The sequence below is a fragment of the Eriocheir sinensis genome, chromosome 28 (genome assembly GCF_024679095.1).
Source record: "Eriocheir sinensis breed Jianghai 21 chromosome 28, ASM2467909v1, whole genome shotgun sequence".
Classification (NCBI taxonomy): Eukaryota; Metazoa; Arthropoda; class Malacostraca; order Decapoda; family Varunidae; genus Eriocheir; species Eriocheir sinensis.
In genome coordinates this window covers 19,005,434-19,020,316 of record NC_066536.1, presented here as the reverse complement: position 1 = coordinate 19,020,316, position 14,883 = coordinate 19,005,434, and the positions used below count along the sequence as shown (strand labels likewise).

The following is a 14,883-nucleotide window of genomic DNA, read 5'->3' as shown; positions in this document are numbered from 1 at the left end:
ACAAGGATATTGGCCAGTTACTCGTCCGTAGATTTTCCGCGCTGGGCTGATAGGATTTTCCACCAAATTTAGTGGAGAACCCACTCAATTGGCAATCCTGTGTTGTGAGAAATAGTGTTGGAACACTCTCATCCGTGGGAGATTTGAGTGTGGCTGAAGCTCGCAGCGAACGTTTAGCACCACCAGCAAATACGCCTAACGCTCGCTGCAGGCGTTTAGCAATGAAAGGGTTAAATAACACAACTAACCATCGCATCAGACAATTAAGATCACCAGGAGAGTGGCAATAATAGCTTAAACACAAGATATGTAGGGAAAAACAGAGCCTACATTACCCCTTGCCTGGACGTGAGTGTTAAATTATTACAGTCCAAATTTAATTTGTGATTTATGTGTATGTAAAACAACAATGCTATCCTTTTTTTTTTTTTTTGTTTTTTTTTTTTTTTTTTTGAGAGGGTTGAATGAAAACTTTTTTTCCCTATTTGATTTGTCCCGTCGGGTTCAATGCTATCCTCTTGTTTTTTTTTTTTTTTTTTTTTTTTTTTTTTTTTGAGATGGTAGAATGAAACCTTATTTTCCCTATTTGATTAGTCCCGGCGATCACTGTTTCGCAGATCACGGAAATCTCGCGTAACAAAATACTCGTGAACGGCGGGGGGCTTCTGTATCTGGCATTCCAATGACAGTTGTTTTGCATTATGTTGAGCTGCATCTTGTTTGCATCTTTATCAATCATCCTTATCTTCATTGCATTGTGACAGGTATAAACTTGTTACCCGATGAACACGGGGCTTTATTTATGCTCTATTTGGGATAACGGCTTACATACCCAAGTTTTGTGAGAGAAGAGTGAGCATCTTAGGCCATATGCCACCTATAAAATACATTTAAATAGGTAAGTCAAATGGGTTCATGAATTAACAGGTAGTCCTTGAGTTCTGATGGGTTTTGGTTCTGACACTTGAAAATAAAAAAATATGATTCAAATGTCCTGCCACAGATAAAGCAGTGTTCCTGTGCCTCCTACCCTTCCCCATTTACCCCATCTCTGTCCTCATGTACTTGCCTCACCCCAGCCCTGCAATAGGTTGACCTGGTAGCCATGCAACATTGTGCATCAATATGCAATGAATCTACCAAGTTTTCCTGCTGTTACATGTCATGTCGGTATAGAAACATGAATTATATAATTGTGAATATGTTTGCCATGTTTGGCAGTAATGTAATGGTGTACTGGAGTCAGTGCCATATTAACCTGTAACGTCTTTTTTTCCAAGCCAACGCTACATTCCTTCTGACGGCCACTGTTTAGATGGTAATGTGGTAGCGGGGTGGTCGTCTGGCTATTTCCGAGCGGTTGTCAATGATGTTGAGACAAGCCTCAAGACAAGTGAACACTCGTTCTGGGTTTTAGTGCGGTAATGATGGAAGGTGGGTGGATTCCCATGTGAACCACTCTGAGACAATGTTTAGTTAAGGGGGAAGTGGTGATAATGTGTGGGTGTGTGTTCAGTAATGCCCAAATGGCAGGTTGACAGGCTTGAAATTATAGCACTTACAGTAACTTAATCACTTTTCTTATGTATAAATATAGTTACAGGCCCTGGGCGGTTAGCGGAGTGACAATTTTTAAATGAATACATACGTACATATTACTGAACCTAACTAACTATCTATCAGGGAGATTGGGGAACATTTGAATGCTTATCTGTGTTGACGACCCTTGAAGTGCTGACTGGTGCAGGATGGAGGAAGGCACTGGGGCGATTGAGGCGCCGGCGGGGGGGTGGAGACTGCCAGGGCTGGCAACTGCAGCAGCGTTGTTGACGAGGCGTGGTTGAAGAGGCCTAGGTTGGGTGGTTTACGACGGCAAGGCTGGTTTAAGGCGTTGTTGAAGAGGCTGCTTCTGCCGTGCTTTTGTTTTGCCTCGCCTTGCTGAGCTTTGCTGTGCCTTGCCTCGCCTCTGCCGTGCTTGCGGTGGTGTTCACAGGGCTGTGATGGACGGTCACGCCAACCTCTTAACGTGCATCCCTCACCGCTCGTCAGTCTCGCTCTCTGCCTCTCACTGTCTGCCTGTATCTCAGGGTTTCTGTCTCCTCCCTGGCTGCCCTCTTGCTGTGGTGGTGCTCGTCTCCTCACTGCCCGTGCTTCTCCCTGCCCTTGCCTGCTCGCCTGGTCTTCTTGCATAGCTCCTCCCCTTCTTCACGTGACTTCTTATTTGCGCACTCAACTTCCCCCGGTGTACTCCCTGACCTCGGCATTACAACTCGATAATCTATCGCTAGCTAACTAATAATCATTCTAGGGTTCGAGACTGGAGATGAGGGATTTCAGAACAGTCTTTCATCCATTCACACCCTCATTCACGCCAATAATCTCTACTTATCACGCACACTCGTTCACCCGTCCACACATCTGCTCACCTGCTCGTTTGTTGTAATATATAATCATTCACTCACTTGCATTCCATACCCACTCACTCATTACACATTTGGATCGTTTCAATGAGGAAAAGATGGTGATGATGATAAAAGCAAACAATGGCGATGATTGTGATGATACGAGAAGAGTTCACATTTAGACCGTTACAAACCCATGGCAGGGCCCCTAGGCTTCAAGCTTTTTTGAGCCCCTCGACATCCCCCTCCCCGTTTCACGCTCTCTTTTCGTACAATTTATTACACTGAATTACAAATGAAGTAACAAAGAAAATTATATCATCTTATCAGAGAACCTTTAATTAGCATAAAGCAAAACAATACCAAAATACATGTTCTGAACCATAAAGTTAAAACATATATGGGCCTACTAATGTATGTCGCTACTTAAACGTTTTTCTCGTTAATCTTTCAACAAACTCATCCAGAATATTGTTCAACTTCAATTTCCAGAGCACAGACAATTCTATATGCATTACTGCCAAATGATTGAGCTTTTCACAGTGGTGGAGCCAGGAAATTTTTATTGGGGGGGGCTGAGGAGGGGCTGGGGTAAAATGTGAAGGGGCTTCACAAAATGTCATCAAAGTGAAGAAATAAAATATATAGACATGTGTAAGTACGTAGTTAACATGGCAGAAAAGAATGATTCTATATGAAGTTAATACAATCTGAGGAAGAATAGTAGAAGTTAGAGCATGGCAAACAGCCCAAGAACTTTAAATCAAGATGTTACTTTAAAACTATGTGCCTGTTCTGGTGATTGACAGCAAATGTGTCTATAATAGCATCAATGTTCAGCTGTTTGGCCCTCCTCGAATTAATTGATATTACAGCAAGGTTGCTGGTGCGGATGTTGCCACTGCTGTTCCTCAAGTATGTCTTGAGGAGCTTCAGACATGAGAAGCTCCTCTCACAGGCGGCTGAGGTGACAGGGAGGGTCACTGCAATGCAGACAAGTTTATGCAGATCCATGAAGGCATCCTTGTATGGCTCCAGATGGCTGCGAGCTCCAGTGGTGTGGACACTTCCTGGCCCTTGTCTCTCTTCCTAGCTATGAGTCTTTTCAATTGGTGGACCTCCACTGCAAGATCATCCTCTGCCACTTCATAATTGGCTGCCATTCCTGACAGCGCTTCTTTGTCCAGAAATGAAGTATGTTTCGGGTTCAAGGCAGTAGCACCCATCAGAACATTGCAGGCATTAGATGAGAATTGCCTGGTCAGCTCATTGAACATTCTATCTTTGATGGCATAGAAGGTCTTTCTCCCGGCATGTGGTGGTGTAGCTCCATCTCTCTGACCTGTACTAGATGTTATGATGAATTCATCCAGGTGTCTGGGAGCAGATCGTTGTCTACCCAGACGCTGAGTCTCCGTGCGTATCCCAACTGCCTTGCACAAATCCTCAGCAGCCTCCTCTAACTCCTTCCAGGCAGCTTCAGTCCTCATTAGGCATCCTCATCATCCTCATCAGGCAGCAATATTGGTGGGGCTGAGTGGGGGCTTGGCTCATTATTGGGGGGGCTCCAGCCCCCCCAAGCCCCCCCTTGGCACTGCCACTGGCTTTTCCTCTTTCAGAGTGGATCCCAGGTAATTTTTAATACGTTTCATTGCAGAAAAAAGACCTTTCTCCAGAACAGTTTGTGACGAGAAGTGACAAGTATATACGTAAACAAATGTACATGTTTGGAAAAGTACTGCATTTCATTGTTAATAATGGTTTGAAGCATTCTCAAAGCAATAAAGCTTCCCTTATTTTCACCTTTTTGACTAGCCCACACATCAGATTCAGGTTAATTCATGTACTCTTGGAAATTAACAATTTCCTCAGAGAAGCTGGTATTGAGGTCTTCTGGGTAGGTTTTTACCAGCCTCTCTGCCACATCCCTCAGCTGGTCACCATTTACCAAGGATATTTTTTAAAGGAAGCCAAATTTACCAGAGGCAGCATCATATGTTTCCAGCCTCTTCTGAAGTTCTGTTTAACGAGTGATCGATCATGGGAAGAAACTATGACCTTAAAATTTTCCCTCCCTGAAAAAACTACCTTCAGATTGCCATTGTTTTGTCTGAGCTTCACACTTCTTTGTTTCTTTCTTTGGGTATCTTCTTTGTACACCGGCTCATTTTCAAGACCAATTTTGATCTTCCCTTTCTCCTCAAACTCTTCAAAAGCATCTCTTAACCCTTTCATTGCTAAACGCTAGCAGCGAACGTTAGGCGTATTTGCTGGTGGTGCTAAACACTCGCTGCGAGCTCCACCCGCACTCAAATCTCCCGCGTATGAGAGTGTTCCAACACTAATTCTCACAACACAGGATTGCCAATTGAGTGGGTTCTTAACTAAATTTAGTGGAAAATCATATCAGCTCAGCGCGGCAAATCTACGGATGAGTAACTGGTGGATGTTCTTGCCCAATATAGCGGCATTTTTGCATAGCTTCACCTATCACCTGACTGATTCTTTGACCAAATAGTTGTAAATATTGCAGTTGGCAATACTCCCTTGTCAGAATCTGAAGGAGTGATGTCCGCAGTTCTCTCGATATGGCTGATCATCCCGCATGCACTGACATAAGTGTTAACATTCAACACTCCCTGAACGTGCATATACGTTTGCAAGAGGGGCATACATAACCGACTCCTATAGATCTGGACCTCCTCTTTCCAATGGTGTTTTTGGTTTTTAGCTGTGATGAATAGTTTTTGAGATACAGAGGTTAAAAGAGACCCCCCATTGGGCTGCCTGACTGCGCCTGAGGGGATAGTCGCGTCTGCACCACGCGCAAGGAAAGGGTTAAAATGGCGACATAATTCTTCGAAGAACATAAAAGCTTCACGGCTTTGTTCAGGTCCATATTTGTGCTCTGCAGCTTTATGCTTGTCTACTGAAACCTTTCCATGACGACAGACCAGAACACCAGTAAGATGCAATTTTCCAAGGTATTCAACTTGGATAAACTTCCCCTTGCCTCGTGTTGTGCTTTGGCTGTTTCATCCTGGTTTTCTGTAAATTGCTCTTAAACCATCCTTATTTTTTCATATCCACTGTTGAGTGCCTTTGAAGCATCGGAGTGGGCAGCCCATCTAGTGTCACTCAGGCATTTGACAACAGACAGGCCATCAAGGGCAGTGACTAACAGTTCCCACCGAAGAGTCGATGCTGTGAAGAAGCAGTAGATATTCTGTACCAATTCAAAAAAAATTGTAAGCAGCAGATATGTTATCCACAGCAGAATGGCCAACTAAGTTAAGGGAATGGGTGAAGCAAGAAATAAAGTCAGCAAGAGGATTCTTTTCCTAAATTTTTGCTTGCAGTCCCGAGTATTTGCCACTCATGTTTGATACATTATCATATGATTGGCCTCTACAGTCACTAACTTAATCTGATGTTTTCTAAAAAAAGTGCAAATGCTATGCTCGAGCTCTGCAGCACCGTGACACCTCATCTCAATAAACTGCACAAACCTTTCAATAGGCTGACTATCAAGGACATATAGGAAAATGCAACACAGCTCATCTCAATAAACCGCACAAACCTTTCAATAGGCTTACTATCAAAGACATATCGGAAAATGCAACACAGCTGTTTAGAGTGACTTATATCAGGGGTTGAGTTGACAAATTGAGTAATATTTAGCTATCTTGATTTCCTCAGTAAAGTGCTCAGTACTTCTCCCTAAAATAGCTATGAGTTGGTCACATGTAGTGGAAGACAAGTAAGAAACTGACCCCTTCCCCTTGTTGCTATACTTTTCTATGTGCACAGCTTTAGCATAAACGCGCTTAGCTTGGCACTGCTCAATCAACTGTGAATTCACACAGCCAAATGCTTTTGCCCTTCTGCACAAGGTCATCGTAGCATCCTTGTGGACTTTATTGCTCTCATGAGCCACCGTTCACTGTGTGGCATTTTTCCAGTCGCAGAAGCCACTTTTGGAGAAGGCACTATCTTCTGATGAAAACAGCTTGCATTGGAAGCAAAATACTTTGCCTGTACCTGGGGAATAACAGAGCCAGTTTCTCTTTTTCTTCAACCATTTGGCAGAAAAAAAGTAAAACATGGACTTGCATAAATATCTTTTTTGTTTTCCATCTATTTGAATAGAGTTAATAATGCTTGCAGTTTCATTGAGGCAGTCACCGCTTCCCTTCCTGCACCAGTAATCACGCATCTCCTCTGTTAAGTCTTCCCACAAACCAATAATTTGAATAATTTATATATATATATATATATATATATATATATATATATATATATATATATATATAGATATATATAGATATAGATATAGATAGATAGATAGATAGATAGATATAGATATAGATAGATAGATAGATAGATACAGATAGATATTCCATAAATAGGTAACGTACAGACTAAGAGTGAGATAGATCACCCTGCACAGGACATCGTTAGATGTGTAAAAAATGGGGGGCCCTCTGGGCCAAACCACAGGGCTCAAGGAGTCGATAGACTATAATAAACGTAGCTAGTTCTATTTTCTACTTTTTATCAGTATATTACCAATTTGTGAAGTTATTCAAAGGGGGGGCATCCAGGGGGGCACAACCCTAAAATGGGTGGGACACGTGCCCCCCCATAATTCCAACACTGCATGGGCCCCTCCTTTTGGTGGGCGTGGGCCCCTGCTTTTGGTGGGCCCCTAGGCTTCAGCCTAGTCAGCCTTATGGATAATACAGCACTGACCGGAGTGTATTATGATTCATGTAGACGAATATGCTTGTGAACTGTAATGCCATATTGTGAAGTTAGGAGTGGTCATCACTGCTTAAGTTGGTTCACCCATTGGGTCATCAAATCAATGTTTACTTTCTGCCACAATAAAAATCACTCAAAATATCCCTGATGTATTTTTTCTGGTAAAACCTACCATAAGTCTCGGGTAATACTCCCTTGCCAGAATCTGAAGGAGAGATGTCCTCAGTTTTCTCAATATGGCTGATCATCCCGCTCGCACCGACATAAAGTGTTAACATTCAACACTCCTTGAACGTGCATGTACGTTCGCAAGAGAGGCATACATGACCATCTCCTATAGATCTAGACCTCCTCTTTCCAATGGTGTTTTTGTTTTTTAGCTGTGATGAATAGTTTTTGAGATACAGAGGTTAACCCATAAACTGGGCAATTAAGATTTGGGAATAGCTCCTGGGTGCGCAATAAATGGCAAAACAATAACCTGGTGGAAAACAATTTTTAGTATTACAACACCTAAGAGAGACATGTTGAGCACCAAATAGTGCAACAAAAAATAATAATTCACTTAATGTGGCAATGATGGCGGGATAAAGGTTGCGGATATGAGGTGACCTTGGGAGCGCTGGTAGTGATGCGTCGAAAACCAGCTGAGTACTAAGGAGTTAAAGGGAAATAAGTGCAAGAAAATATGTATTCCCTACTTCATTTAACTCTGATTTTCGTATGTGTAAATTTACATTATGGTTACAATTTTATGCTCGTGTGATGCAGAATTTCCTCAGGAAGATGATAGTGGTCTCAGTTTTTCGTAAAAATGAATGTTGGGGTCAGGAAACAGGGTGAGAGTGAGGTGTGTGAAGTCGTCGGTTTGGGCAGACGACGAGGATGGGGCGGGGCTTAATTAGGCTCGAGGAAGGGACAGAGCTTGTCGAGACGCCAGCCAATCATCGTCCAGGACGAGATATGCCGTGAACATTTCTATTTATATTTTTTATTCACCGACAATTGCTTCATAGGGTATATAACGAAAAATCTACATCTTATTTTATTTTATTGTAGTAGTTTATAGCATAAAAAACATCCGAGAGGTCCTAATAAAAAAGCTCATTTCAAAATTTGGTTCTTTCATGTTCTATGAGAGTGACGATACCTCTCTATACTTGCCTTGACCCAGCCTGGGTGCTCTCGGGAGCAAGTACGTTCACACGTGGGAGGAGCAGCCGGGAGCATCAAGACGTAAACTGCTAGTAAATGCAAGGGCATGAATTCATCCCAGACACCCCAAAAGGCTACTACCATATATTAAAACCACAATGAGTTTGGTCCGTTAGCCTAATATTGTAGAAATACTTTAAGTAAACGAGTTTTATCATAAGTAGCATTGATTGATTGATTGATTGTTTATTGTTGCATTTAATAACAAAGGAGAAAGGAGGAACATGCCATCCCAACCCCCAGGCATTACATAGAGTGATTATATAATACACGAAAATAATCGTTCCTTAATTACCTCCATCGATATCTCGCAAAGAGATAAACATTTCCCGCAATGTTGCTGCCACTCTCTCAAAAGTTGTTTTGGGCAGACTGCCTCTTGTAGAGCTTATCTTGTGGGTCCCACAAGTGTCGATGCTGCCTCACTTCCTCTAGCAATGCCACCTCGGCCTCCCGGCTCCAAATCTTGTTATCTGCATCTGTCATTTCTTGTTTTATTGGCGCCGACATGTTTACCCAGCCGCCAGTCGGCAATACAAGACGGACACGCTCAGCTGCCAGACCCAGACCCAAAATGTCCCCCCCCTGTTCCCCCCTCTACTGCGCATGCGCCGACCCGTGTTGGCCCGCCCCATTTCAAGGGGGGACCAGCTGGCCCGCATCTACTGCAGACTGATCGGTCCCCCCACGAGACATCGGTCCGCCCTCCTTATTCTGTCATTTACATGCCTGTTATTTTCCACTGTGTATAACGATTTTTTTTTTTACTCATATCTGAACATACTATCTGTAATATACAACAGGATATAACGGCATAAACTCTAAGAGCCCAGGGTCAACCTGGAACTGGGTTCAGGGCTGGAATTGAGAAGAGTGCCCCGCGGCTCTATAATGAGTTACCCGGGGATGTTAAGAACAGTGACAGTCTGGCAATCTTCAAGAAAGCGCTGAAGACTCACTTATTCACTAAGTCCTACGACTTAACAAATATGAGGATTGAAGACAACTTTAGGTGCTAATATTACTGTTATAATGTTAGCGGCCCTGTGGAGCGCTGCTGCGACGGCGGACCGGGGCCTGAATGCTCATCAACGGTATCAAAACGTACAACTAAAAGCCTTCAGTAAATTGGTTTCCCTTCTTTCTGTATCACTTGTTGGGGTTATTTCCTAGGCGAGACTGCTGCCACATTAATAATTATGGTCACCAATCCTTTACAAAATACCTTTATATGCTCTAGATTAATATTATGAAGACTGTAACAACTCCCTTAGGTTAGTATGTTTTGGGAGGCGCCCACCCAGGTTACGTTAGGATAGGCTTCCCGACCCCAAATTCCACATGATGAGGCGGGGGCTCTAGGAAGCCAGCACTCTGCAGATGCGCAATCAACGTAATAAAATTCATAATATTAAAGATGAAGAGCTATAGTCCATGTAGTGATATTCTAAAAGCTTTACCCCTATATGATGAGCTAGTGCTGATTTAAATAGATAGACTGAAGGATGACCAGGGATTCTGAGAGGCTATTTTGTACAGGTGGACTCTAGTGGGAAGATCAGGAGTTAGAACAAATAGGTCTGAAGGAGCGATTGCAGATTTATTACGAAAGATCTGCCAGTACTTGATTATGTTCATTATTGTGTGTGGGGGATTTAGCTTATAGTTTATTTTTGGGGTCTGGGGGGGCACACATATTACACAACTTATGGTTCCATTCACTTAAATTTAAGCACATATAGATAAATTTTATTATCAAGGATACATACAACAAGTATATTTTTCCAAATATAATATAGATACAAGGATATAGCGTTTTTTAGACCTTTACTCACTATGCTTCCATTCACTTTACTCTCTTATGCTTCCATATTCACTTAAATTTAAGCACATATAGATAAATTTTATTATCAGGGATACATACATTTTTCCAAATATAATATCGATACATGCAAGGATATAATGTTTTTTTTTATTCCTGGTGCTACTTACACATATGTATCCTTAGTTGTATAATTAATCACACTCTGTACTGTCTGGGGGTTTGGACGGCATGCTCCTCCCTTTCATGGCATGGCTCAAACCGTTTCTGATCTTGTAGCAAGACAAAACACACACACACACTCAGGAGGGCAGGACTGTCGGCCTTTCACTGCCGCAGGATCACATACACATATAGGAGGGCAGGATTGCTAGCCTTCTGCTCCTGCTGGGAAGATGAGGTCACAACTTCATGGCTTACATCCTGTACCTATTGTATACAGGTAAGATACCATACTAAAAAAAGGGTGCGGCTGCTGAGGTGAGGCAGGCGAGCTCGGGGCTCGAGGGCACCGTTGCCAGATTATCGTACTCCAGAGCCGCGTAATTACCGGTTTCTGGCTATAACTGTTGCCAACAAGCACCAATAATTAACCATTTAAACGATATCCATATATGAAGGCAGTTATTTGGGTGATGAAAGCAGTTTATTGGGTCGGAAATCGGCAAACATAAAAGGTTGGGTACGACAATCTGGCAACGTTGCTCGGGGGGGCGATTTTTCCAGTGTTTTGGAGTGGGCCGAGTAGCGCATATAAACACAGGTCGGCGCATGCGCAGTCCGCCCCTGTTGCCCCTCATAGAGTCCCGACAACCTAAGATTTGGACGCCATTATTGGCCCTGTGTTTTCGCCGCGCTTTTCAAACACTAGCACACGGTCTCGCGGCGAAGACAGGGCCAATAATGGCGTCCAAATCTTAGGCTGTCGGGACTCTATCTATTAAGGGACTCTACAGATCATGACCCAGAAACGGGTTACGCTAATGGAAAAGGCTAAAGTATATAGAGTGACTTGGGTGTGATTCTAAAGTTTTACCGACAGGTGTAGCTCACCAATAGCTACTGCTCATTAAACTCTTGTAAAACGTCCAGTCTATTAGACTGTGGCCTTGATGAGACTGTGAAATATATCCATTGTGAGTCTGTAATAACAGCTAGAGCCCTGTGGAAGAGATCTTATCTAATAATTTCGGCCATAAGGGCCACAGTTTCCCTCCCTCCATGGAGGTATCTTCCCAAGACGACTGACTGTTAGCACACCTTCGTCTGTCTTCTCATCGGCCTTGCAGTTAAATTATACACTTTGTAGCCTCATGTGACATGTTGCTACAGCCGAAGGCTAGGCAGCAAGGCATTGTTACATTAAAAAGCAGCCGAATCCGCTTCCAAAATAGGTAAAACTATGTTTTTATTACATCAGTTCAAAGTCAGCGCGGTGCTCGAAGGGCTAATAATGGCGCCCAGCAGCCTCTACACAGGGTCGCCAATGTCGGGACTCTCTATATAAAAGGGACTCTAATAACTCCCACAGAGTTAAATACTCTGTGATAACGCCACCTAGAGCGGAACGTATTTTTCTCATATTGACTTTGTTGTTTATTCAGTGTTTTGTCCGAGAAAAGGTACTGAATCCACATCTTGTGTGGAAATAATAATAATAATAATGATAATAATAATAATGATAATAATAATAATAATAATAATAATAATAATAATAATAATAATAATAATAATAATAATAATAATAATAATAATAATAATAATAATTGTTTTATTTCGCCCAGCGGCATATTTAAAAAAAACAAAAAAACAGGACAAGAAAAACAAACGACATCGAAGAGTTTGGTGCGCATATTGAATTAGGCCAAAACAACGTGGCCGTGAAAAATGGAAATAGAGAATAATCAAATTCAATGAGAACTTTTTATTTTTTATTGAGGAGTACCGTAAGGAATTGCGTCATCGGCGGTCAAGGACAGTTCGTGCTCTCTGAAGGCTGGCAGAAGCTGATCGTCGTCTTGGATTGCTGTGACAGTGTGATGAAGGTAACGTTTATAAGGTGTCACTGCTAAGCTTCCGTGGTGTAATGGTTATGAGAGTAGCGTTTGAGTGCACCGTCTGGCAGCCATCAGCAGATCCTCAGTGGAGTGCCCCAAGGGTCGGCGTTGGGCCGTGTCTTCTTTCTTGTTTACATAAATTATGTGATACCCGACCTAGATTCACTACCCAGATTTTATGCCAATGATGCCAAACAATACCCTTGATATGAAAAAGGACACATTATGGTTTAACATGGCATTCTTGGCAAAATGTGGATGGTCTTACCAGGATGTCTTACCAAAATGAGCACCACAGGCATGGAGCTCCAAACATGTCAACACACCACAGTATATAGATGATGTAACAGTCTGTGACTAGAAAACCATCCACATGTTTGCCAGGTACCGGTACCGGGGAGACTGGGGGAGTAAACTGCTGTTCAGGCAAGGTCTGGAACTCTAGAAGTAAAGGGGAGAAGCAGAGACGAACAGGACCAAAACTGTAGCTTATGTATAGGGGAAAGGAAATAATAGAGCACCTGATAGTGGCCTGTGACAGGTATGACGAGGAGAGGCAAAGGCTATTGGCATCTGTGGTGGAAATTATTGGGGAAGAGGAGTAGCATAGCAGATTGGAGGAGGAAGACGGAGGAATAAGTACTGTGTTAGGACTATATGGGAGTAAGGAGGAAGCAGTGAAATTAATACGGTAAAATTCTAGTGTTTGCCCATACTCCCCCCACCCCCCCATACAAGCCTGGGGACCTGGTGGGAATGCAGGGTTTCGGGTGGGGGACACGAAATCCATCGCATTCGCGTATTTTTTTAGTATGTGGGGAGGGGGGGATAAAATCTCCCTAGATCTAGGGAAATTCCCTAAATTTAGGGAATTTTTCCTCCCACCACCACTAAAATAAGCGCTTGCGACGAATTTAGTGTTTCCCATACGAAAACCACGCACTCAGTGGATCCCCAAGCTTGTTTTGGGAGAGAAGCGTAGTGAACCCACCAAACAATTCTCACATCACCATCTGGCGTGGCACCGGCGGCCATCTGTGCTCACATAAACGCCTCCACCACACTCATGCCCTCTCTCTCTAGTAGGTTGTCACCTCATCGCAAGGTTTCTCTCCTCCAAGTAGAGTCTGTGGCACCAAACACAGTGTATCTTCATTGTTTATCACTGACACAAGTAAAACCACCGGCTAGCCGGGATCCATCCAACACCGCGCCTTTAACACTACTGCGGCTTGTGCAGGAAGTGCAGGCTCTCGAACCTCTTGCCCGAGCTGTTCGAACACGTGAATCCTTACTGACCGGATTTTGAATCTGCTTCACGGGCTCGTATTCCCAGTATATAAGGTGATTGTGGATATTGACTCCGCGCCTCCAAAATACGATAATACGCCTCCATATATCATAGTAAAAAAAACAAAGTACTTAAAAGTAAAGAAGCCGAATTAATCCCCTTCCCCCAACGATCTTCGGGGACCTGCGTGAACTCGGGGTATTTGGGTGGGGGAGCATATTTAAACTACTCCAACCAAACTTTACGACCTGATCTCACATGCGTGGGTTAATGGCTAGCTAAGCGTACCATCGCTAACCAAGCGTACAATCGGTAATAGTATTAGGTAAAGGTGCGTGTTCTAAAAAAAAAATAACCACGCATGGTGGACCTGGTCTCACATACGTGGGCTAATGGCTAACTAAGCGTACCATCGCTAACCAAGCGTACCATCGGTGATAGTATTAGGTAAAGGTGCATGTTCTAAAAAAAAATAACCACGCGTGGTGGACCTGGTCTCACCTAGCGTATCATTGCTAACCGGATCGTTGGCAACGCTGCTCATATTGCAATGGCATTGCCATGTAAACACATCGTCCATATGTATAATATGCCCTTAAGTATAATATGGAGGCGTAATATCGTATTTTCGAGGTGCGGAGTGATATTCAATAATTACCTTGCATGGTTTCCGTACGTTGTAAAAAAAAAAAACGGAATGTATGAAATTTCCCTACATCTAAGTAATTGTAAGGAATTTCCCTACATCTAGGGTATTTTTCAACCCCTTGTAACTCAAAAACTATGCATTTGCGACGCATTTCACGTTTACCACCGCATTCCCCGAAGTCTCAATGGCCCCCTAGCCAATTTTGGTTGCGAGGGGTGAGTATGGGCAAACACTAGAATAATAATACCATTAATACCTCACACAAAAATTTTCTTGGCATGTTGCTGGGAAAAAAGACCTGAGCAGTGAAAGTGGAGTGAAAAGTGTAATAGCGGAAAATAGCAAAGCACATAGGCAAGTAATTCAGGGAAAGAAAAGGACAGAAAACCTGAGTTCAGGATAAAGTGCTTGAGAAAGTGATGTAATACTGTAAAGAAAAGTGTGTAGAAGTGAAAAAAGAAGAAAAGAAGGACGAAAGAAGGACCTAAGAAGCGATACAAAGCGTCACAGGTCAAAAGAAGAAGAAGAAGGAATGCCATGTTAAACCATAATGTGTCCTTTTTCATATCAAGGGCAATAAGTGTTATGTATTATAAAATGGGTTTTAATATTGTTGTATTTATATCCCTTTATCTCACTTCCAACTTTACAAAGTATTCTTCAGATGTCTTATATAATTATGC

The 14,883-nt window shown here is 42.8% G+C and overlaps 1 protein-coding gene and 1 long non-coding RNA gene across 3 annotated transcripts in view; one reads left to right on the top strand and one right to left on the bottom strand.

Moving 5' to 3' along the window:
- Positions 1–518: 518 nt before the first annotated feature.
- Positions 519–14,883, bottom strand: part of LOC127004690 (uncharacterized) — a 33,914-nt gene continuing 19,549 nt past the window's right edge. Inside the window, exon 2 of the long non-coding RNA XR_007757926.1 lies at positions 519–4,896. This is a non-coding gene — a long non-coding RNA (uncharacterized LOC127004690). The remainder of the gene's footprint in view (positions 4,897–14,883) is intronic.
- LOC127004688 (uncharacterized) overlaps positions 12,047–14,883 on the top strand; it is a 56,232-nt gene continuing 53,395 nt past the window's right edge. For both annotated transcript variants that reach the window (XR_007757925.1, XM_050872777.1), the window contains exon 1: positions 12,047–12,248. The gene's annotated coding sequence lies outside the window, so the exon portion shown is untranslated. The remainder of the gene's footprint in view (positions 12,249–14,883) is intronic.